General features: G+C 43.9%; 1 long non-coding RNA gene across 1 annotated transcript; it reads left to right on the forward strand.

Annotated features, from left to right (window-relative positions):
* Positions 1–80: 80 nt before the first annotated feature.
* LOC143443716 (uncharacterized) lies at positions 81–10,514 on the forward strand. Its single transcript, XR_013112921.1, has 2 exons — positions 81–852; positions 6,146–10,514. It is a non-coding gene; the product is annotated as an uncharacterized LOC143443716 (long non-coding RNA).
* Positions 10,515–22,741: the final 12,227 nt, after the last annotated feature.

The following is a 22,741-nucleotide window of genomic DNA, read 5'->3' on the forward strand; positions in this document are numbered from 1 at the left end:
TTCTGCAGGCCAGCCCAGCGGGCAGCCTCGGTCCCTAACTCCTGGTCTGTGCTTCTTGTGGGCGGCCTGAACCACCTCAATCCGGACAATTGCCAAACCCACCCTGGGCTGTAGCTGGGAACTGGCTGTAGCTCCTGCCAGTCTAGACCCCGGGGAACAATTTATGCACGTGATCCAGCCACCTGAGACTCTCCTGGCCCAGGTCTGTGGCTGGTATTCCCGTTGGCTTACTGTTCTATCTTACTGGGGGCACCCCTACCCTATACTGTAGAATTCTTGAAATAACCGAGCACTTGGGAAGACCCAGCTCACATGTCAAGATGTCGTGAACGAAGTGTTGGACATGACCTGCTTCCCATTCTTTCCATACTTGTTGGCTGAAAAACCACTCTCATTTTCATCCACCGTGCCCCCTGAGCAGCTTCCCACACAGCTCTTACCGTGATGACACAGCAGAAAACATGGCGATGCTTCTGCAGTGGCTGCAGAAAAGCCTGTCCCTGGAGCGACCTGCTGGTTGTGGAAAGAGCTAGTTTCTTATCAAAGACCTTCCCAACACAGGGATGGTTTCCCAAGGCACCCTGTCATTTTCAAGGTCAACCTTGCAGGCCCACGGACAGGATTAAAGGGATGCAAAATGAGCTTTTCCTCATTGATCCCACTTGCAAGACTGAAGAAAACCTGAAAATTCTCAAAATTCAGGGAAGGAATAGCAACTTAGTCCCTCCGAGTCCACAGGGGCTGCCAACCCGCTGTGTCAAGGACAACTGTGAGAGCAGCTTGTTGAGAAAGAAGTCATCCCTGCTTTGCCCCTGCAGCGTTTATTTTGGAAAAAAACCAAGTTTGTGGTTGGTAAGCTATTGGAAGGGACTGTACCTGTAGATTCAATGCCACTGTCTCTAGGCAGAACATACATCATGGAGGGGTTTCCGGCAGACCAGACCACTGAGAAGGGTGTGTGTGTGTGTGTGTGTGTGTGTGTGTGTGTGTGTATTTCACATTCACTACAGTAAGAGGTAGGAAATTCTGTGGGCAGAATCAGGGAAAACAACGAAAAAAAAAAAAAACCCATAAGGAATAAAAGTAGGGTGTAAGGTAAGCCTTAAGAGAGATGAGGCTTGACCAGAGTTTGATGGCTTCTGCCTATAACCCCAATCTGGAGATAGACAGGAGGATTGCAAATCTGAGGAATTAAGAAAAGGAAAAGAGAGTAAGAGGGCTCTTAAGGTTGTTGCCATGCCCATCCCTCATTGCCAGTGTACCTCAAACCCCCAGAAGCATGTCTTGCAAACAGTTCATAGTGGCAGGTTTTAAATCAGAACTTCCTTTATTATTTAAAAAAAAAAAAAAAAAAAAAAAAAAAAGAGTGCTGCACCTTAGCTGCCAACTTGTGTGATAAATGCCTGTTATACTGGGAATGGGTAGAGGGAGGCAAGCTTGCTTTCTTGCCCTTGCCAGGTCTTCCTCTGGTAGATTTTTCCCTTTCTCAAGTGAGCTCCCCAGCTCTGCTCAGGGCCATTGCAGCATCTCCCCCAGGTTCCTGAGAATCATCCCTGTTCCCACCCAGAGCTAGTGTTGCCACAGGAGAACATGATTTCAGCCCACTTGTGTGGGAACCATTTCTGTTCGTGGCTCACCACAAGCTCCACCTGCCCAGGCAGTCTCCACCGTCTGGAACTGTCTGGTATGCATTTCCCCATCTTGCCACCTAGAGCAGCCCTGGGAAAGATGAGACAGAGTCCTCTCTTCCAGGCCGGCCAGCTTCTCCACCTTGGTCAAGTCGCTTGCTCTCCAGGGCTGTTCCCAGGGCTGTAAAATTAGAGTGATACATTGTAGCCAGGATTAAAAGAAGGATCTGGGAAAGCGTTAAGCGCTGTGCCTAGTGCATAGCAAGAGCTATTAAGTAGCTAGCTTAACTGTAATTCCTTCCACATGACCTTGCCTAACCTTGAAGCTATTGGTATGACTTTATGACTGACCATCTTACTGTGATACTTAACCAGGACTCTGAGTTCCCTTTGGGCCCTGGAAGGTCACCCTGACTAATTCCCCACCCTCAATGCCACCTTTTCCCTCTCTTCCCAACCTGCTTCCTGCTCTGTGACCTCGAGTAACTCAAGTAATGAATAACTCAAGCACATAATGTCCCTTTGGAGTGTACTGGGCTGGGCTTTTGTTCGAAGGCCCCTTCTGTGAAGGGTGCTGTACCAGCAGGTTGAAATCAAAATGTGTGTGGTTCTCCAGAGGGAGGGGTACCTCCAGCAGGTGCAGTGTGCAGTGTGCAGCTGGGTGTGGACCGTCGGGAACCAAGAGCATATTGTTCCCTAGGTACCTGTGGAAGTTCACTGGAGGAAGAGAATATTCAGCTCAGTATAAGGGCTCAAGGAGAGAACAGACCTCTTTCCGTGCTGGCTAGGGAAAAGAGATGGTTCTGGTATCCTATGATTGGTTCTGCCCAAGGTTAATATTCTGTGTGGGTGGACAGAGGTGAAGCATTAAACAGAATTGACAGCCAAGAGCAGGGCAGGGTGTTATCCAAGTGAGGATAACAGATTCCAACTCCCGAAAACAGCCAGATGCATTCGTAACTGATATAGCATTTACCTGGGGGCAGAGACAGGGTCCAGCAGGTAAAAGCAAAATGGGATAGATATTCTTGCCTGTAGCAAGATGGCAATCCAGAAACGGGGTTGAGAAAAGATACTGAACACATTATCTCTAAGATTCTTCTGCTCAAAACCAAGGAGACCAAAATGGAGGTGCCCGAAAAGGAGAGTCTTGGCAGCCTGCTTGAGAGAACCAGAGCCACCGAAAACAGAACTCCCTGGAGCAGTCGGCTCTCTAAAGCCCTCTGGCAAACAGAATGCAGTCAGGCTCTGCAGAGGCTGCGGAAGGCTGAGCTGCCAACCAACCCTACTTTCACACACTCACACACGTGCTCACACACAGCAGGGTTCTTTTCGGCCAGCCCCAGAGTATTTTAAGTACCGAGTGGAGGGGCTGAAGGGATGAGTTGGGAGGTGACTCATCCTGGCAGCAGAAGCTGTGTGCACTGCAGAAGAAAATGGCTTGGTGGCAGGCTATGTAGAAAGCAGCTCAGATGTACAGTTCTGCAGTTGGAGGGCTTGGGAAAGGCTGTGGACTGGTCAACAGCGTGGCTGGAGTGTAAGTGGACAAGAGGCAGGGTTGAATACCCTCACCATCCATCACAGAAGGACTCCTGATTAGTCCACAGGGTGTCACTCTGCTTTATAATATGCCTCATGGGTACCAGAGAAACTATTTTCTGAGACAGCTCCAGTTTCAGACACCTTGAATAGATAAATGGAAACTAATAGACACCAGCCTCCACTGCTTTCATTTGTGGTCTTTCTGACACTTTTCTATATCCCTTGGTCATTGAATCTATGACCTATATGAGGAAACTATGAAAATAGCAAATAGAGACCCTGGAGACTAAGGACCAAGACTCTGGTAAGCCCAATGGTCCAGAAGGTCAGACAAGAGGATCAGAAGTTCAGAGTTATCTCCTGCTGCATAGTGAGTCTGAGGCTAGCTTAGGCTATGTGATGGCCTCAAAACCCCAAAGAGACCTTTTTAACCTTTATGACTGACCATCCTTAGAAAGTTGTATTTTTCTACTATTAGTTGGAGGACCAGGATGCTGTTTGGCTTAGAAACTGGAAAATAATTTTCTGCTGCTCTGTTTCTTGACTGATGAATCCACAAGACATCTGTGTATCAAGACAAGCTAAGATTCTCCATCTCCTTCCATCTTAGTGTGTATATGGTGGAGGTGGCTGCAGCAGAGCAAAAACAATACATAAAGAATGGTGTTTCCTTTGTTCTGGCAAAACAGAGATGATTGGTGCTGCCAATGAACCATGACTCACCCACATGTTTGGGAGTCCCATGGGATACTGGTACCAACTCGTGCTGGAGCTTTTGGACCACCCAAGCTGCTCCTTTGTGCCCCCAGTCAGAGGTGAACTGATTGAATTCCTTTAGAATATTTGCACCAGAGAAGGCATCTTGTCTCAGCTTTAAAAATAAAGTTGTTGGCCTGAGTACAAATTTCGGTTGTAGAGCACTTGTCTAGTTGCATATGTAAACTCAGTTGCCAGAAGTAAAGATGAGGGTCCATAAGGGATAGGTCCTCAAGGTAGCCCCAATTACTGAGGAAGGTTGCTTTAAGGCAAGAGCCATACATTTCTCAATATATATATAAATTCATCTCCAGAATCTTCCATCTGTTTTCAAGACAGTAGTGATGGAGGAGCTAGAGAGGTGGCTCAGTGTTTAGGAATAGCATGCTCTCCTTCCAGAGACCCTGAGTTCAGTGCCTATCACCCACATCAGGCAGCTCCCGATGGCCTAAAACTCCAGCTTCCGCAGGAACCTATACCTTTGGCCTCTGCTGGTCCCCGAACTCAGTTGCACACACCTACAACATAAACTTAAATTTTTTTAAGTCAACGGTGGACTTCTTTCTGAAGGGGTAATCTAAAGGAGAAGGAAGGTTCTTCTATAAGCATTCCAGAAAAGTTTCTGAGCTTTTTTTTCTGGAGAGATGGCTCAAACATTAACAATACTTGCTGCTTTTGCAAAGGATCCCAACTTGGGTCTCAGTATCTATGTGGATGCTCACAGATACCTGAAACTTGAGTTCCAGAGGATACAATGCCCACTTCTGGTCTCCCTGGGCACCAGGCATACATGTAGTGCATATACATGCATGCAAAGACTCACACATATACATAAAAAGTAGCTGAGAGGGAGAGCTGGGGCTATTTTATGACCTTCTTTGGCTTTTTTTTTTTTTTTTTTTTAACCTCAAAGACTTTGGAGTCTTTTAAAGATAAAAGGGAATGTCTTTTTTTTTTTTTTTTTTTTTTTTTTTTTTTTTTTTTTTTGTCAACTTAATCTTTAACTTCTTACTGCAGATCCAGACAAAGGCTAGAAGACAATGGTGGTGCTCTTGGAGAGGTCCCCAGTTCAAACTCCCATCTACAGGGACAAGGCCAACTATCCTCCAGGACTCTCAGCTCTCTAGCCACATGCTCCCTGCAGCAAAACATCCTGTGCTTGGGAAATCCTGAGCTAAACCCTAGCTCCTTGTGACTTCTCTTCAATCTTAGTTCCTTGTTTGCAAGAACAAGAAGCAAACGGCAATTTACAAATATCAAAAAACGAACCTCCCAGCCCTCCATTTTACATTATTTTGGTTTAGCTTTTTTTCTTTCTTTCTTTCTTTCTTTCTTTCTTTCTTTCTTTCTTTCTTTCTTTCTTCTTCTTCTTCTTCTTCTTCTTCTTCTTCTTCTTCTTCTTCTTCTTCTTCCTCTTCCTCTTCCTCTTCCTCTTCCTCTTCCTCTTCCTCTTTCTCTTCTTCTTCTTCTTCTCCTTCTTCTTTTTTGTAATTCTTTTTTTGTGGTTTGGTTGTTTGGTTTGGTTTGGTTTGGTTTTTGGTTTTTGATTTGTTTGTTTGTTAGTTTGTTGCCTTTTCAAGATTTTGGATTTCTCTGTGTAGCCCTGGTTGTTTCAGAACTCGCTTTGTAGACCAGGCTGGCCCCAAACTCAGAGATCTGCCTGCCTCTACCACCCGGATGCTGGGATAAAAAAATGTGCACCACCACCATCTGGCTTGGCTTATATTTTAAAAATATTTAGTTATTTTATGTATATGTGTGAGTCTTTGCATGCATGTATATGCACTACATGTATGCCTGGTGCCCAGGGAGACCAGAAGTGGGCATTGTATCCTCTGGAACTCAAGTTTCAGGTATCTGTGAGCATCCACATAGATACTGACATCCAAGTTGGGATCCTTTGCAAAAGCAGCAAGTATTGTTAATGTTTGAGCCATCTCTCCAGTCCCTTGGAGGTTTTTTGTTTGTTTGCCTTGTTTTTGTTTCTTTGTTTGTTTGAGATAAGGTCCTACTATGTAGCTCTGACTGGCAAGGAACTCATTATATAGACCAGGCTGGCCTTGAACATACAGACAGCCACCTGCCTCTGCTTCTGCAGACCACAGGCATGTAAGTTTTGCTCCACCATGCCCAGTTCATTTGTACTTTGTGGAAAAGGAAGCCGGCATTTCTTCAGTCCTTGAATTCTCACATCATGTTTACTGCTTTCTTCCACACAGATTCTCATCTATCACTGCCTTTCTTAAGAAGCTACTCTGCTTCCAAGGAATGTAATGTCCAGAGAAGCTAACACCTATTATAAATTCTAGAATTCCCCCGTGATAGGACTGGCTGTGTCCACCCAAATGCTGCCGTTTGCCTCTAACCATGTCCCTGACTTCCTGTGTCCTCGTCTGATGCCTACAATTTTTATAGCCCTGCCTTTCTCATGATCCCGAAGCTGCAGTTCCCACTGATAGCTGGCAAGGCTTCACTTTCAGTCTGGACTCCGAGCAGAAGGAGTCAGATTGACACAGGGCACATTTTCCTGGCAGGTCATAGGTTGCTGGGAAACCTAAGCCTGGATGTGAGGCCTGGGTTCCTCCCTCCCATGTAGCCAAGGCACTGAGCATCTGAGGATCCTGCTGGACCGAATGGCTGCTGAGCCACACAGGTAAGCAGACACAGAACAAAGGGTGTCCCATATACCACCTCTAATGTGCCTCTTTTTTTTCCCCCTAAGGAACTGTACCTCTCCAGATCAACTCTAGAAATACTGCATTTTGTTGTGCCTAGTTTTTTTTTTTTTTTTGGGGGGGGGGTTGACAAAAACAAGAACATTTTACTTTCATTTGACTTTAAAAGGAAAAACTTGGAGATGGGAAAATGCAAAATAACTTGCATCAAATAGATGACAACTAAATCAAGTAATAAGTCGTTTTTAGCAGACAGACTGTTGCAGTCACTGTATCCAGCTAAACCAGCTGCTTAACACTATTTTTTTTTTCTCATTAATAAATGGTAACAGTGTTTCATACCTATCCCCCTATGGTACCTTCCCTAGCAACCTCATGGAGAAGCAAGCGAGTGCCTTTTACAGAAATGTACTGGAAAATATGACAGCTTCTTGTCCAGTGTGACACCCACAAGGTCTTGCTGCCCACCTCTACCGATCATGTGCATGTATGCGCTCACACACACACACATATACACGCACACGTGCACTCTCACACACACACATACACACACGCGCACACACACACATACAGCATACATGTGGACTACCACCATCACCAGATTTGTAAGAAGAAGGCTGATTTCGGGTGAGGAATGGATGAAGGCAGATGAGGAACATGACTGAAGAGTTGCCATTCTGTGGATGATAGAAATCATTGTGTTCAGTGACATCAGATTTTATTCTCCTACAAGTTCAGAGATCGATGGCCCAAGCCAGTGGCTCTGTCTACTAAGGTCTCAGGGATTGCTGCCCGCTTCCTGCTCTCCTACCATCCCTCCTACATGGCTCTTTAGTAGCCAAGAGGGCCAGCAGTCATATTCTGGCTGGAGGGAGGGACGAGGACAGAAGAAAATGGAAGTCAGCCACCCTTTACAGAAACATCTGTCCTAGAAACTGTCCCAGGGCACTTCTGTTTCCATCTTTCTGGTCAGAACTCGGCCACGGGGCAACACTTAGGGAACTGAGAAGCTAAGAATTATGGTTCTTATTCTGGGCACCATGTCTAGCTAAGAACAGGGGGCCCCGTTGCTGCCTGGGCAGGAGGAAACAAGAAAACTTGATGCACCCTGATGGGCTTCTTAACTCTAAAGTATTACCCAGACTTTTTAAAAATACAAGTCCCAGGAGGGCAAGCATTGTTTAAAACCTTACTCTTCCACACACACGCACACACACACACAAATAGATCTCTTTCTTTTTGCTGTAAGATAATCCCATACAAGGGTATTCTATTAGACGAGTCCAGGCTTCTGGGGTCAGGTGAGGTGGCCCTTGAAGCAGCCAGGCAGAATCCTTAAGAGAGACCAGAAAGCAGTTGCATATGGCACAGGGCACCATCACTGACTTGACCAGTTGGCACGCCCAGCCCTGTGGATGTCCTAGTCTCCCTTCCCTTCACAGCAGGAATCCCATTCTCTGCTAGCCTCGTTGGGAGCTTCTGGGATTTAGACAGCTGTTGCCCATTCTTAGCACCGGATGTGGTGACATAGGCTGTGTGATCTACTCAAGCCTGAATGCCATCGGAAGTGTCAACTGTGTAACTGACAAAGGGTCTTAAGCAAGCAGCATGCATTTAGCTGTGAATTAATAGCAGCGTTCAGCAAACTGATATTTCTTCAATTCCACTAGCCTTCTAAAAGGGTGGGGGCGTTGGAGAGAACTCTGGAAGCCCGCATGAGGGTTGACCAGTGCTGGACATGGGTGACTGAAGACACCCAGTCATTTCTGTCTGCTTCTCTGGTGTCCTAAACTCCCTGTGGTCCTCCTCACTTGGAATATTCACCTTTTCCTCTAGGCTGAATAATACCTACAGAGCCTTGGGATACAAACTCCTTGATTTCTGGGGGAGTTGGGGTGGGGAGAATGTCTGAGTCAGATGTTTTCCCAGGCTATGTGCAATTCTTTGTGAATTTGTCACTGTTGTCTCTCTATGCTTGCTTGTATGATTATTTGCTTAAACTGTAAATTCATAAGAATGAGTTTCACCCTGTTTATTCCAGTACCCTGTGGGAACACACAGTGTGTTCTCAGTTAACTGGGCTGAATGAATGAAGCTGCCCCCCTTGAATGTCTCCAACCCTCACGTAGCTGCAAGGGTTCTCTATGTAAATTATGAGCAGCCTGCCTCCAGTTGGCCTGTCTCACTTCCTTAACATTCAGCTCCCTGACCTTTATCCCACTTTTACAAACAGATGTTGGCAGTTTAGAAATCGGCACGTGAACAAGCTTTTTAGGTAAATGGATTTGTTTATTTATTTAGAATAATTTTTTGGGTAGTGCTAGGGACTGAACACACAGGACCTCACATACACTAGGCAAGTACTCCTGAATCACATGCCCAGTATAGGACACTGTTAACTGCTCAATCAGAGAAGCCCCACTGTAGGGTAAGAGAGAAGGTGGGGAGATGGTACAGCTAGGAGACAACTTAACACCGTAGGAATGAGCCAGCTCTTGTTGCCTTCAAGAGCTACCTCTGCTTAAATGGAGAGAACAGAGAATGGCAGTATACTGCTTTGCACTCTGAGACTTGAAAACAGCAGGGAAAGTCTGGAGGCAGCTGTTAAATGAGACTGGGGAGTCAGGCAGTATGGGGATAAATTGTCTTCCCTGTGGATTCACTTAACACTGCTGCACAGAAGGGTTTAAAGAAGTGGACCTGGAGCCCAGCAGTGGTGGAGTATGCCTTTAATCCTAGCACTTGGGAGACAGAAGGAATTGGATCTGTGAGTTTGAGTCCAGCCTGGTCTACAGAGTGAGTTCCAGGCTAGTCAGGGCTAACAGTGAAACCCTATCTTGAAAAAAACAAAACAAAGCAAAAAAAAAAAAAAAAAAAATCGGACTTGGTTTTGGTTGTTATCAGTGGCTTGTTATCGCCTCTAGACCGGTGACTCACTGTTCTTAACTTGGGGCCTTCTGAATCAGGAACAGAGTCCTCTCTGGAGCCCTGAGTCTGCTTTTAGAGCTCCAAACTTACTAAGGTATACATAAGGTTACCTGTGAAAGATATTTAAACAAAGCCGCTGGGAAATGTTAATCTTTGTTTTCTCAAAAACAAGAACAAGAAGTTGGGCATATATATGGTCTCATGTGCCGTTTAACAAAAGAGGGCACAAAAGTTGACAGCAAATCACACAGAGCATTTGTGTGGTTTTTTACTGCCTACCCCTCTCTCTGCCCATTTACCCCCTTCAATTCCAAAGATCTCTTCCTCTTCCCAGATTCCTTGTCTCTCCCTGCTTCCTCAGAGGCTAGTTCTTATCCTTTAAAGATCCAAGGTTCTTTACCTTCCAGGGATTCCTCCCCCAACTCCCCACCTACCTTCTCTCAGTGTTCTAGGACCTAGTCCTTAAAAAAACAAAAAACAAAAACAAACAAAAAAACCAACCAACCAACCAACCAACCAAACAAACAAACAAACAAACAAAAAAGCCCTTCTCAATGGACTGGTGACTGGGCTCAGTCTGTCCGAATAATGGAAGGACTCTGGCCAATTGCCTCTACATGTCCACACATAGCCCTTGGCATACACATGACAGACAGACAGACAGATAAACAGACAGACAGACATACTCCAAATACAAATAAAGAAAGAGAGAGAGAAAGAGAGAGAGAGAGAGAGAGAGAGAGAGAGAGAGGAAGAAAGAAAGTAAGTAAGTAAATGCAAAAGGCAAAGTTAAGGGGTTCACAAGGTGGCTTAGTGTGTAAAGGCGCTTGCTGCCAAGGCTGAAGACCCGAGTTCAATCCCTGAGACTCACAAGGCTGAGGGAGAAAACTAACACCCACAAGTTGTTCTCGGCTCCCATATGCTCATCCATACATATTTAAATGTTAAATACTGAATAAATGTTAAAAAAAAAAAAAAAAAAAAACCTCAAGATCTTGGATAATCACTGTCATTTCTTTCCATATTTTAATCAATTTATTTATTTATTATGTGTGGGTATGTTTTCTGCACAAAGTGTGCGTTGGGGGCAGCTGAGTGTGCCCGTGCACTTATGAGGTAGGCACTTGAGACAGGTCTCTCACTGCACCTAGAATAGGCTGATAGTTGGCAAGCCCCTGCCATCCTTTAGTCTTTGCCCTCCGAGGTGCTGGGATGACAGGGACACACCTGGCTTAGATGTGAGAATGGACAACCCAGCTCAGCTCCTCCTTGTGAGGCAACTGTTCTCACTGGCAATCCATCTCCCTGCCCCATCACTGCCATCTCTCTTTCAAATATCAATTACTGTATTATTATCTCACTATATACTCTGATCTTATTATTTAATAACTCTACTAAAACCAAACATAACACTGCCATAAATTGATATATTAGCTGTGGTCATGAATAAAAATAAAAATTTAAACCATGAAATAGGAGAATAACCCCTTGCTAGTTAGCTATGGGAACCAGCTGGTCAGCAATGTTCTTCCATAATCTCTGCTTCAGTTCCTGCTTCCAGGTTCCTGCCTCAGCTTCCTCCATGATGGTCTGTAATCTATAAGTGAAAATACCACCCCACTATATCTCCTGTTGCTTTAGGTCAGTATGTCATCCCAACAGTAGAGATGCAAACTAGAACAAGCCCCCAAGAGGCTCAAATGTGGAACACAGAGGGCGACCATGAAGAAGCAGCAGAGGAGCCTAAATATTGAACTTACCAGGGGAGCAAGTTCCACTTGCCTGGGAATGTTCCAGTGTCAAGCACAGTGTCTGGAACTCAGGAACTCTAGGCAACATTTATCAAAAGGGAAGAAAGGATTATCACTCTTAGCCAGGGTCCTGCTGAGTAAATGCCAAGTTGCTGATCAAAGTAACCCTCTAAACATAAAAGCTCTGAATAGCCAATTACCTGGCCAGGTGTTCAGTGAATGGGTGTGGGTAAGAACTAACCTTTGTCTTCTTGCCATCCAGGATCCGCCCATCTCAGCTCTGGGGATCTTAAAATGAAATGTCTCTTAGAGATCTCTCCACTTATAGCTGTGGAAAAGAGATCCTTACCTGATGGAGTGCAGGATACGTCAATGGAAAGTCCCTTTTCTAGACTTAACCATAAATATTTCCCTGAGATGCTGGGGAAAGCATATGGGCCTTGGGGACACAGGCATCGAGCGCTGTGAAAGTCACAACTACTTGAGTCTCCATAGTCTCATCTTGGAGATGTACAGGACAGTGGCATTGTTCCTGTGAGAACCTGAGCTCTTTGATGTAAAAGGACTTAGCTGAAGTTTGGTAAAGGATATTCCCCACTCACATTTTAAGATCCTTAAAGTCCAGCATTTCTGTCTATTTTGTACCTCCTGCTTCTCAATGCCTGACTCCAAATCAGCACTGAGGAGATTTGTTAAATAAATTATGTATTTGTTTGCTCACCGTGCTACAGAGTGGAGATGTATCCTGGTATTTTGAATATACCAAAATACTCTAACATTGAATATTCATTAGCATCTAGCATTCAGACTTCGGTTAATGTCCTGCTGACCATCACAGGCTATATAGATTTCAAGTAGGCAATGGCAGTACACAGTATGTGCCAGAGGATCTCAAACTGTGGTCCCCATACCACCAGCAGCAGCAGCAACAGAAGCACCTAGACGTTTATTAGAATTAATTCTTGGGCTTCAGAAGGGTAGCGACCCATTTTTAACAAGTCCTTTAGTTAAAGATATTATACATTAAGAAGCCCGGGTGCAAGCAAAAGTCTTCTATGCTGCAATTGGAATGTGACATCTTGCACTCACAATGTATAGCATATTGGAAATTTTAGGATAGGCTGGCGCTCACGACCTCTGCCTTAGCTGAAATGCTTCTGCAGCTACCTCCCCCACCACAGGATTTACAAATGTTCCTAGAGGTGTGTCTAAGCCTATGATCAGGGTGCCTCAGACGGCAGACTGGACTGACTGGACACCAACTCCATGGCAGCTTCCTTCATGAACAGACTGGTCATTCTTGTGTAGTTAAAACTAAGTTGAGGTCCCAGCAACCTGAATATACAGTGGCTCCAAGAAAAGAGCCATCATCTTGCACAACAGCCTAAAAGTGAGGTAGGTCCCTTGTCCTTCCAAGTGCTGCTCTCACGGCCTCCTGTGGTGGTGGCCTCCTCTGCATGGCAGACAGAGTCATTCGCACATCTGCATTCCACTTTACTAAGTAAGCCCTTCAAACACAGACTGCAATCTCTCTGTTTCTTTCCATCTAGTATTAAAGGGAAGTTGTGGGAAGACAATGAATTCTCCCGGTGTCACACTGTAAGGTTTCACAGAACAAAGTCCCGTCTTGGTTAATGATTGAATTTGCCCTCGGTAGTCCCCATTCCCCAACAAGTCTCTGTCTACAAATAAAGAATATAATTAAAAGCCAGACAATGGTGTCCCACACCTTTAATCCCATCACGAGGGAGGCAGAGACAGGTAGATCTCTCTCTGAGTTCTAGGACAGAAAAATCTTGTCTCAAAAAACCAAAAATTTTAAATTAAAAAAAAAAAATGAGAATATAATTAAAACAGGTCACATGAACTTTTCTTTTGTGCTGAGGTACAATGATGAATGACTAACGTAAGTTTCTTTACCGAGATATATGGAAATTAACTTTGAGCCCAAGCTTTAAAGAAAAACTAGACAAACAGATTCTGACGCCCACCTCTTAGTTATTAGTGGCCTGGGCAATTACTTAGGCTTTGTTTTTCTCTGCCAATTACTTTCCACTTAATTTGAAAATAGAAAGCACCTAGCAGTGCCTAGTATATAACAGCCATTCATCTGATGATAGGTCCCCTGCTACCTTTTCACTCTTCTTTCTTCACTGAATATCATGAGATTATAATTTCATCTGTTTTACCCTATTATTTCACCAAAGTTCATTAAGTATCACGTGGCTTTTTTGGGGGAGACATAAAGAAACATCTACTCACCCAAGCTAGGGTACTAGCAGTCCAGAAAAAAAGAAAATGATTTCACCCAAGTTCAGTTTGGTGGACCAGTACATTTCTTGGCATCGCTTACATGAGTGTGGCTAACTCAAAGGCAGTGGCATCACCACAAAAGCCTTACACTAGCATGGGCTGTGGTTCATGAAAGCTTATCACCATGGCAACAATCCCATGTAATCAACCTTCTACCTCTTCTGTAGCAACTCTCCCAGTTCCCCAAGATCGCATACGGCTGAGGGTTAAGGGCACGCAGTGAGTAGAGTGTAGGTGGCCTCTGAGCGGTGTCTAAGTGGGTGCCTCTCCCTTCTCCATAGGAATGTCAATAGCCACGTTTCTATTGCCACACACTTAGTCTGCAGTATTGTTCTGCTTACCTTGCTGATGTGGCTGTGGCCAGATACTCCACAGGTCACTCCACAACTCTTCTTCTTGAAGGCCTATGAATGTGCCATGACTGGAGGAAATAGCTTTAGTACAGCAAGTATACAAAGAACAGCTCATGGAAGAGTCAATGCATGCTCATTCTCTTGTATTAGCCACTTTGTATGAAGAAAGCTACCTGTCACGAAAAAAGCACTCCCTGGAGCTTAGTCTACAGGTCTGGGAGATGTTTCCATCCCACTAGAAGATGGCGGGATCCCCTTTCTTCACGAAGAGAGATTACAGGATGTGAACGAAGAAAAACCACTCAAGGACTACAGACAGCCAAGCAAACCCTACCATGTGGTACAAAATGTGAAGTACTTGTTATATCATTTTAAAGCCCAAGAGGATGCTAACCTAACACTAAATAGAGCCTGGAGGTGCTCTGTGCTGGGGATGTGTGACTCCACAGGTTACACCCTTGGGAAGCCGGCCCTAGAGCTGGGGTCAGGGTGAAACTGTTATTCTAAATCATTCTGTATAAGGCTTTCCCAGGGCAGCTCATGATACTAGACGTTCGGGGTTGGGGCACTGTTCCTGTATTTGACAGTGGGGTGGGGACTCAGGCAAGCCTCAAGAAGAGATGATGTACTTCAGGCTCTAGGTCCCACTTAATACTGGATACATTTCTATGTAACAGGTAAGGATGATTACTTATTCATTCAAATATCCACTTTGTTGCAAACCTCTGCAAAGCATCGGCTACATGGCAGGCACTGTGCTAGGCCCAGTAAGACAGTGATGACAATGGTCTAGTTCTGCTTTCCAGGGGCCAATCCCCGGCATAAAGGTCTAGGCTTCTAATCCTCTTCACTGCAAAGGTTTTCTAACCTTAGTTCTGAAGTCAAGGAGTCAGGATTGGGGACACCGTTAGAAAATGTGTAGAATATTATGCCTAAAGTACATTAGAATTGTTCCCTAGTGAGCCTGGTTTCTAACTTAGGTCCTAGGATGGGTGCACTGCAAATTAAGCCAGTCATAAATTGCATTCTTCCTTTCACCAGCTTTAGATTACTACTTAGCAAACAGATATACAATGTCTTTGTTTAAAGTGACATGGAGAAGAATTGACCAGTAAGCAAGTTCAATCTGGGGTCCCCACCTCTACCTGGCCACACAGCTCTATAAAACCATGGGTGTTCAACAGCCAGCAGGCAAGAAGGTCAGAACAAAGCTGAGCACACGTAGGAATGCAGCTCAGTTCTCCCTGTATGTTTCCATGGTGACAGTGATAACAGCTTATATTTATAGAGCTTCTGTCTCCAAGGAGCTTAGAGAGCTTTGCAGACACATTGTCTCTCTGATTTAGGGAGAAGAAGAAGAAGAAGAAGAAGAAGAAGAAGAAGAAGAAGAGGAGGAGGAGGAGGAGGAGGAGGAGGAGGAGGAGGAGGAGGAGGAGGAGGAGGAGGAGGAGGAGGAGGAGGAAGAAGAAGAGGAAGAGGAAGAAGAAGAAGAAGAAGAAGAAGAAGAAGAAGAAGAAGAAGAAGAAGAAGAAGAAGAAGAAGAAGAAGAAGAAGAAGACAAGACAGAGGAATAGAGGGAGGGAGAGAGAGTTGTGGACAAAGGATAGACCAGACAGCGGTTGTGATGTGCTGTTATCCACATTTCACAGATGGCACAGACTTGGGACGTCATTGACCAAACGCCATGGTAAACCAGTGACAGATGGCAGGTTGGATGGACACAATAGTTCACAGAACTCCTAAAACCCTTGCTGCCAGTCTGGGGCAGATGTCAGGGCTGAGCTACTGTCTCCCAATCATCTAGTTCCATTCAGTGTTGTGTGGGCGATGAGGTAGCTCTGGGAACATCAAAGGCATTTCTCTATTGATGGAATGTACACGGACACTTGTTCTATGGAGATTTGGTGGTACGGTCTGAGGTCCTAACAGTAAGGTAGCCATCAGGCAAGCACAGGGATGTGAGGCCTAGGCGTCCTTATAACTTAGCATGAAAAGTTTTTCACAGACATTCATGCACTGCTGCAAATGGCTTTGTTTCAGGGTGCCCTTAACACCTTCGAAAGGAATGCTTCTTGGGTCTCCCTTCCTCTGGCTTATTCCTGACCCATGAGACATGTGAGGAGGCTCAGAGTTATTTGAAGACTGCAGTTGATAGAACTAAAAGTGAGCCTTACAAACCTCATGTCTACTCCTCCTCTCATACAGATGTTAACTGAGAAAAGCCCACATCCTCTGGTGGAGATCTTACCCTTGGCGGTGGGTTGAATGACTCCGGTTTCCTAACCAGACGCTGCTCCTGCTGCAACAGTCAGACTTCTAACTGCTCCCACTTCTTGCCCTCCTAGAATTTCTACTTACCTGCTCTACCATTTAGTCTTTGGAATAGAGAAGCTATTTTTCTTTTTAAAAGGAGAGTTATTCTCCACAGAGCATTCAGTTAACCCAGCCAGCAGTCCCCATGGCAACGCTGAGAGACATGATCCTTTCTGCTGTAGATCCTCTGTGGTCCTTTGCCATGAACAAATCACACTGTTTCAGAGGGCGGAGACCCCATGGTTTTGCCAAGAGGAGCTGTTCAGTTGCCGTGTGTCCATTTAGGCGTCAGACACACTGAAGGAAAGCCTTGGTTATCTGAGTAGTTAAATCCCAGGAAACTTAAATGTCTGTTCTCTGAAGACATACAATTCCTCCCACAAAATAATGGAGCCAAAGGACATGTTGAAGAGGGAAGGCCTTGCAGCAGCAGGTCTTCTGGTCCTTCATCACACGACACTAGACCCACTTTACTAGTTCCCAGAAACTCAGCCATTTGGAGAGAGCAGGTCTCCCCTTCCCTGTCCAAGCAGACTGTAGTCACACTAAACATCTTACTGTTCCTCCAAGAGGCAGAGCTCCCTCTTAGTTTCTGGCCTTGGACTCTGAGAAGGAGAAAGAAAGAATCTTGTTTCATCTTCCATAGTAATCATCTCTGTTGAGTGGTCAAACTCTCTGTGGTTCTCCCCTGCGTACAGTCCTAGCCTGTTCTTGCTTTACCGACTCCTAACCCTCAAGCACTCTCTTGGCCATCCTCAGATCTCATCCTCCTGCTTGTTCATCTTTTCTCGACACAACATTGGGTACACTCAGTGGTAGTTCCTTATGTGGAAAGAAGTTTCTAGATATAATTGAAGATGTTTCTTGAATATAGGGAAAAACCTACCCAGAAATTTACCTTTAGATTAAAAATGAATAGTCTAGGCTTGTGAAGATGGCTCAGTGGGCAGAGCTTGTCATGCAAGTGTGAGGAACAGAGTGCAGACCCCTAGTACTGTCATAAATGCTGGGTGGGCACAGCAGCTGCTTGTAGTTCTAGAATTGGAAGATGCCCACATGTCCCGTATCAGCAAGCCCTGGGTTCAACTGAGAGACCGCACCTCAAAAAATAAGGTAGGGACCAAGTGAGGAAGATTCTTGATGTCAACCTCAGTTCTCCACACATGTGTGCACTCTCACATGTGAACATGTATACACATACACACAGTACACACATACACATGAAGAAAAGTAGCAGTCTGGCCTGGCGTGCTGGCACATACCTCTAATCCTAGTACTCAAAGACTGAGTGAGGCCGACTTCCGAGTCCAAGTTACTCAGCAAGAACATGTCCCAAGAACCAACATTGAAACCAAACCAAACCTCTACCCCTGCAAAAAAAAATTAATAGAAACTAGTAAAGTAAAAATTATAAGTGTTGTTAACTCCATTTTGCTTTTATCTGTGGGTATATTTTTAGTCTAGCAGAACCTAGTGGTTTCTTGTTAAAGGCCCATAAGTAAATAGTAATACTTTAAAATAGTTTAAGTTGTGGTTATTCTGTTCCCTCCCATCTGTATCTGTGAACCAAAGAATGGGGTGGACAAACTACTTTTACCAAGAAACAAAACCTTCTAACATACTTCAATATTTATGTAAATTTAAATCCACAAATATGTAAATATTGGTTCCTAAAATTATTGTGCCACATTCTGATAAACTCAGCAAGAACTCAAAATTTTACATGAATTTCTTAAAGTATTCTAAACTGAAACTATATAGCTATTAACCTAAAGGCCTATAGGCCTAATTTTTAAAATTAAAAATATACAAAATAGAAATATGTAAAAATTTTCTTTCTTTCTTTCTTTCTTCCTTCCTTCCTTTCTTTCTTTCTTCCTTTCTCTCTTCCTTCCTTCCTTTCTTTCTTTCTTTCTTTCTTTCTTTCTTTCTTTCTTTCTTCTTTCTTTCTTTCTCTCTCTCTTTTCTTCCTTCCTTCCTTTCTTTCCTTCTCTCTCCCCTTCCTTCCTTCCTTCCTTCCTTCCTTCCTTCCTTCCTTCCTTCCTTCCTTCTTCCTTCCTTTCTGTTTTATGAGCAGTATCTCACTATGTAGCCTGAGCTGTCCTGAAAGTCACTATAAAGACCAGACTGGCCTGTAAGATCACAGAGATCCATCTGCCTCTGCCTCTTGAGTGTTGGGATTAAAGGTATTTCTAGCTACCAGTGTCAACATATCTTCTTGCTACTAATATAGGGTTGACCTTGGTAGTAGTTTGCATTCTTTTGTGTTTGTACCTCAGGGGAATTTAACACGATACTCTGTTGAGTTTTGCTTGACTTATCATGAAAGCCTATTGATTGAGGAGAACCCAGGGTGGGATGCCTTGGTGGGCGCCTGGGAACCTGAACCTGCAAACGTGGTCATAGCAGTCACCTTGATTGGCTTGGCAGCTGGAAACTATAATCATTTGTTACCTGGCAGCGTGAAAACAAACAAACTAAACCAAATAACCAGACTATGCCCAGCTGTGATAGATTTTCTCAGAATGTAAAAGACCTACTGACTATAGTGCCACAATAGGCTCAGTAGAAGAACTATATCTACATGGGTCCCATGTTCTCCAAAGAAACCATACTTGGCAGGAGAGGTGTTTTACTTGGATCTCTGCAATGATGAGTTCAATGCCCTTCAGTCTCACCACACACCTCACTGTGGCTCAGAAGGTACCATACGTTCAGCCTGGATGTGCATCCCTAATCATTTGGGTAACACATAAAGATAGTGAAGATGCCCAGGTTCTACCTCAACCTCTAGAATCAGAATTTCTGTAAGTCGGGTATAATTTCAGTCTCTTTTTCATGGATATATAGCTGACTTACAAGATATTTTCCATATCCAAACTATATAATTAGTTAAGGTTTATGTATGTAGACACCCATGGCCCATCGTTATAGTCAAAAGAGTAAATGTATTTATATATTCTTTATAATCTTTCCTTCTGTCTCTCATAGAAGCAACATTTGCTTTGTGTCAGTGTAGATTAGCTTGCACTTGCTAGAGTTTTATATAAATGTAATCATGGAGTATAAACTCATTTTAAAAGCACCTGGCTTTTTCTTGCCAGGGTTATTTTGAGATCCCCTGTATTGTTTTATCTAACGTGGGTATTTTCCTGTAAGCCTTCCCATTCCCATTGCCAGGCTTAAAACAGCCAGCCAAGCCCTATGCCCCAAATGCTCCTGGCATCTCATTCAAAAAGGTTCTGAATCTCTCCATTCAGACCTTAGGATACTTCAGTTCAGCCAGGTGCATGTGTCTTTCAAATTTACTAGGTGTAGATACCAGGCTTATGTCGAGCGTCAGGATGTCTTCCTCCCAAGGTGTTCTCTCCTTTATGTACCATTCAGTGCCACAGCATTCCATGCCCTGGGTACTGAGGAGCTGGCCAGCTCCAGTGGCTAAAGTGCTGCTGCCTAGCACACACATGTTGTTTCTTACATGGGCTAAGCCCTGTGAGTTTCAGAATATCATTCTCTAAGCCAGATTTTCCAGCCCTGGTCACCGGAGTTAGTTGGTACAGACCAGGTTCTCAGCCCCTGCTGCTTTGTTACCAAAAATATTCTTGCCACTGGACCTCGTTTTGGAAACTATTTTACAAATAGAATTTCTTGGAAAAATATTTTAATTTTCCTGATCAAAGTAGGATGTGCTGTTCTTCTGGTGACAGTTTCTAACTGACTGGTCTCAGGCCCTGATTTTCTCCTTTGAATACCTTTTAAAACTAGTAAAGGCTCCCAAAACAAGAACATTCATATAAGCAAAAGATCTTGGAGTCTGGGGAAGTGGCTCAGTTGTCAGAACAGCACACATCATGTACAAAGCCTTGGATTCAATCGCTAGCATCTAACAAAAAGAACATTGTAGTATATCCCTGCAGTTCTAGCAATTCGGAGGTGGAAATGGGGGTTCAAAAGCCCAAATTTACCCTTGTCTATGTAGAGAACTCTAGGCCAGTCTGGAATATATGAGACCTTGTATAAAACAACAACATATTTGTGAGTGAGTGAGTGTGTGTGTGTGTGTGTGTGTGTGTGTATGATCTATAGAGACAGGATATTACTATCCTATCAAGCTGGCCCAGAACTCACTCTGCAGCCCTCTCTGCTCTTCTCCTCTCCCATTCTAGCTTCCTCCATGCTGGGATTATGGTGTGTACTTAAGAAAGTGTAACGTTTGATAAAATACCCAAATGTTTTAAAGGCATAAAGTAAGATAATCATATTTATACACAGGAGCAAATGTTTTGATAAAGAAAATTTCAGTGGATTTGTCAGTAGCATTTTTCTCTTGGAAAGCTGCCTAGCTTAGGTCCCCGAGTGCTCTTCCAGAGGACCCAGGTTCAATTCCCAGCAGGTCACTCGGCAGTTCACACCTGTCTGTAATTCCAGTTCCAGGTATTCCAACACCGTCATACAGATATACATGGAGGCAAAACACCAATGCACACAGAATAAAATTAAATTTCTAAAAAGCTGCCTAGGGAAGAGCCCACTTTAACAATGCTGATGAATGTAAGTATAGGTATGTAGACATCTCTTATCCTAAGGAACATATGATCTTCCCTTGTAAATACTTAGCAAACCTATGTCGTAAAGAAGGCTTAACTTTATCAAGTCAATTATGGGATATTTTTAGCAAAAATTGAAACCTCAAATAACCTTTCTTTACAAAAACTATTGAAGTGAACCATCACACTACGAAAGGGAAATGGGAAAGTAGGTGAGATTTATTGTTGGTGAACATTGGCCTTTTTATAGATTTAAAGTTTAACTTTTATATGAATATGTTGAAGGCAAAGTACAGACTCCAGGTGTGCACTAGGCTTTCAGCAGGAAAGAACATGATCTGTTCTGAGCACAGACAACTTTACCATCATCTGAGTTATTAGAAGCTGCCCTTCAGCCAGCACAAGAAGATAAACATGTCGGGACCTCAATGCTTTGCAATTAGCCCAGTTAACATTGTAGGTTTCCTATAAGGTAAATAGTCCAGATGTGTGGCTACAAATGTATCCAGTCAGTCACCTAAAGCAAGAAGGCCAAAGAAAAAAGGTAACTATGTAATTAGTACCTATCGTTCCCAGATGAGGCTGATTGTCTACAGGTCACGTGTCCCAGATGATGCTCTATGCCATGCCTCACTGAATCTCTTTAAAACAAATATGGCTTTCAATATTCAGCTTCGAAGTGATTACATCCTCAGTGACTAGAGTAGGGTTGGGGAGATGGTACAGTGGTCCAGAAGCAGCAGCGGTCAATTCCCAGCACCCATGTCAGGCAGCTCACAACTGCCTGTAACTACTTTTCCAGTGCATACAATGCTTCTGGCCTCCCTGAGAACCCTCACATGTGTCATATACACAGATTTACACACACAAGTAAAAATAAAATAAATAATGTTAAAAAGACATTTTAATAAGGAAATGGTAGGGATTTTTTTTTTTTATGGTTAAAAACGATTAATTCTGCCTAGGAAGTGAATGATTTTAATAGCATCCTGTCTGGAAATACTTGTTAATTTTAAAAATCATTTTGTATTATATGTTTAAAAAGCCATACAAGTTTACATGTGTGTAAATGGCATCTAGGATAGAAGACCTTACTAAAAGTTTGGCTTGAACACTCAAAATTTAATCCTGTCAACTTCAATATGAGATTCATAACTACATGTAGAAACTAGAGACTAAAATGGACGTTAACTAACATTCAGAGGACAGACTGTCTGGGATTAAAAAGCTCCTTTAGCACCAAAGCTTGCCTGAGGCACACAGATCGGCAGTATTGACTTTGGCAATGTCTCTATCTTGTTAGGCCAATGAAGTTAACTGGCATTGAAAATTGAATTAGTAACACAACCCAGATCCCTCTGCCTCTCTCTTGCTTGGTTCATAGTTTGATCTAGATGGATGTGGCAAAACCCTCTTCCCCCCCCCTGCCCCGCCCCCCCCCCCCCCGAATTCATTCCTCACTCATGTCTGGGTCAGGATCTGAACAGCCCCTACCAGAGGAGAGACCAGCTGCCTGAGGATACCATTTATCTTGGCTGTATACATCCACAGGCACTTAGTGTCCATATAAGGAAAAGAGAACTTCTATTTACTCTGTAGAGTATGGTCAATAAATAGTATTTGTCTACAGACATATATGTGTATCCAGTTAATCCAGTTTGTATGAGGAAAAATGTTATACAGCTCTAGCTAAAAAGATCATGCAGTGGGTGAAAATGTTTCACCACTTGCTTGAGCAGCTCATAGGACAATCCTTTGACCTTGCAAAGCTTGAAGGAGACAAGGCAGATGTGCCCAGGGGTACCAGAAATGGTGGAGGGTGAGGAGAGCACAGATGCCTGTTGGGATTAGATTTGAGGGGGGTCCGGGTAAAGTATGGGTTTCTGAAAGCCATAAGCTGTCTGACCTGAAGGAGCTTTTCCCGTGAGCATACGT

The sequence above is a fragment of the Arvicanthis niloticus genome, chromosome 10 (genome assembly GCF_011762505.2).
Source record: "Arvicanthis niloticus isolate mArvNil1 chromosome 10, mArvNil1.pat.X, whole genome shotgun sequence".
Lineage (NCBI taxonomy): Eukaryota > Metazoa > Chordata > Mammalia > Rodentia > Muridae > Arvicanthis > Arvicanthis niloticus.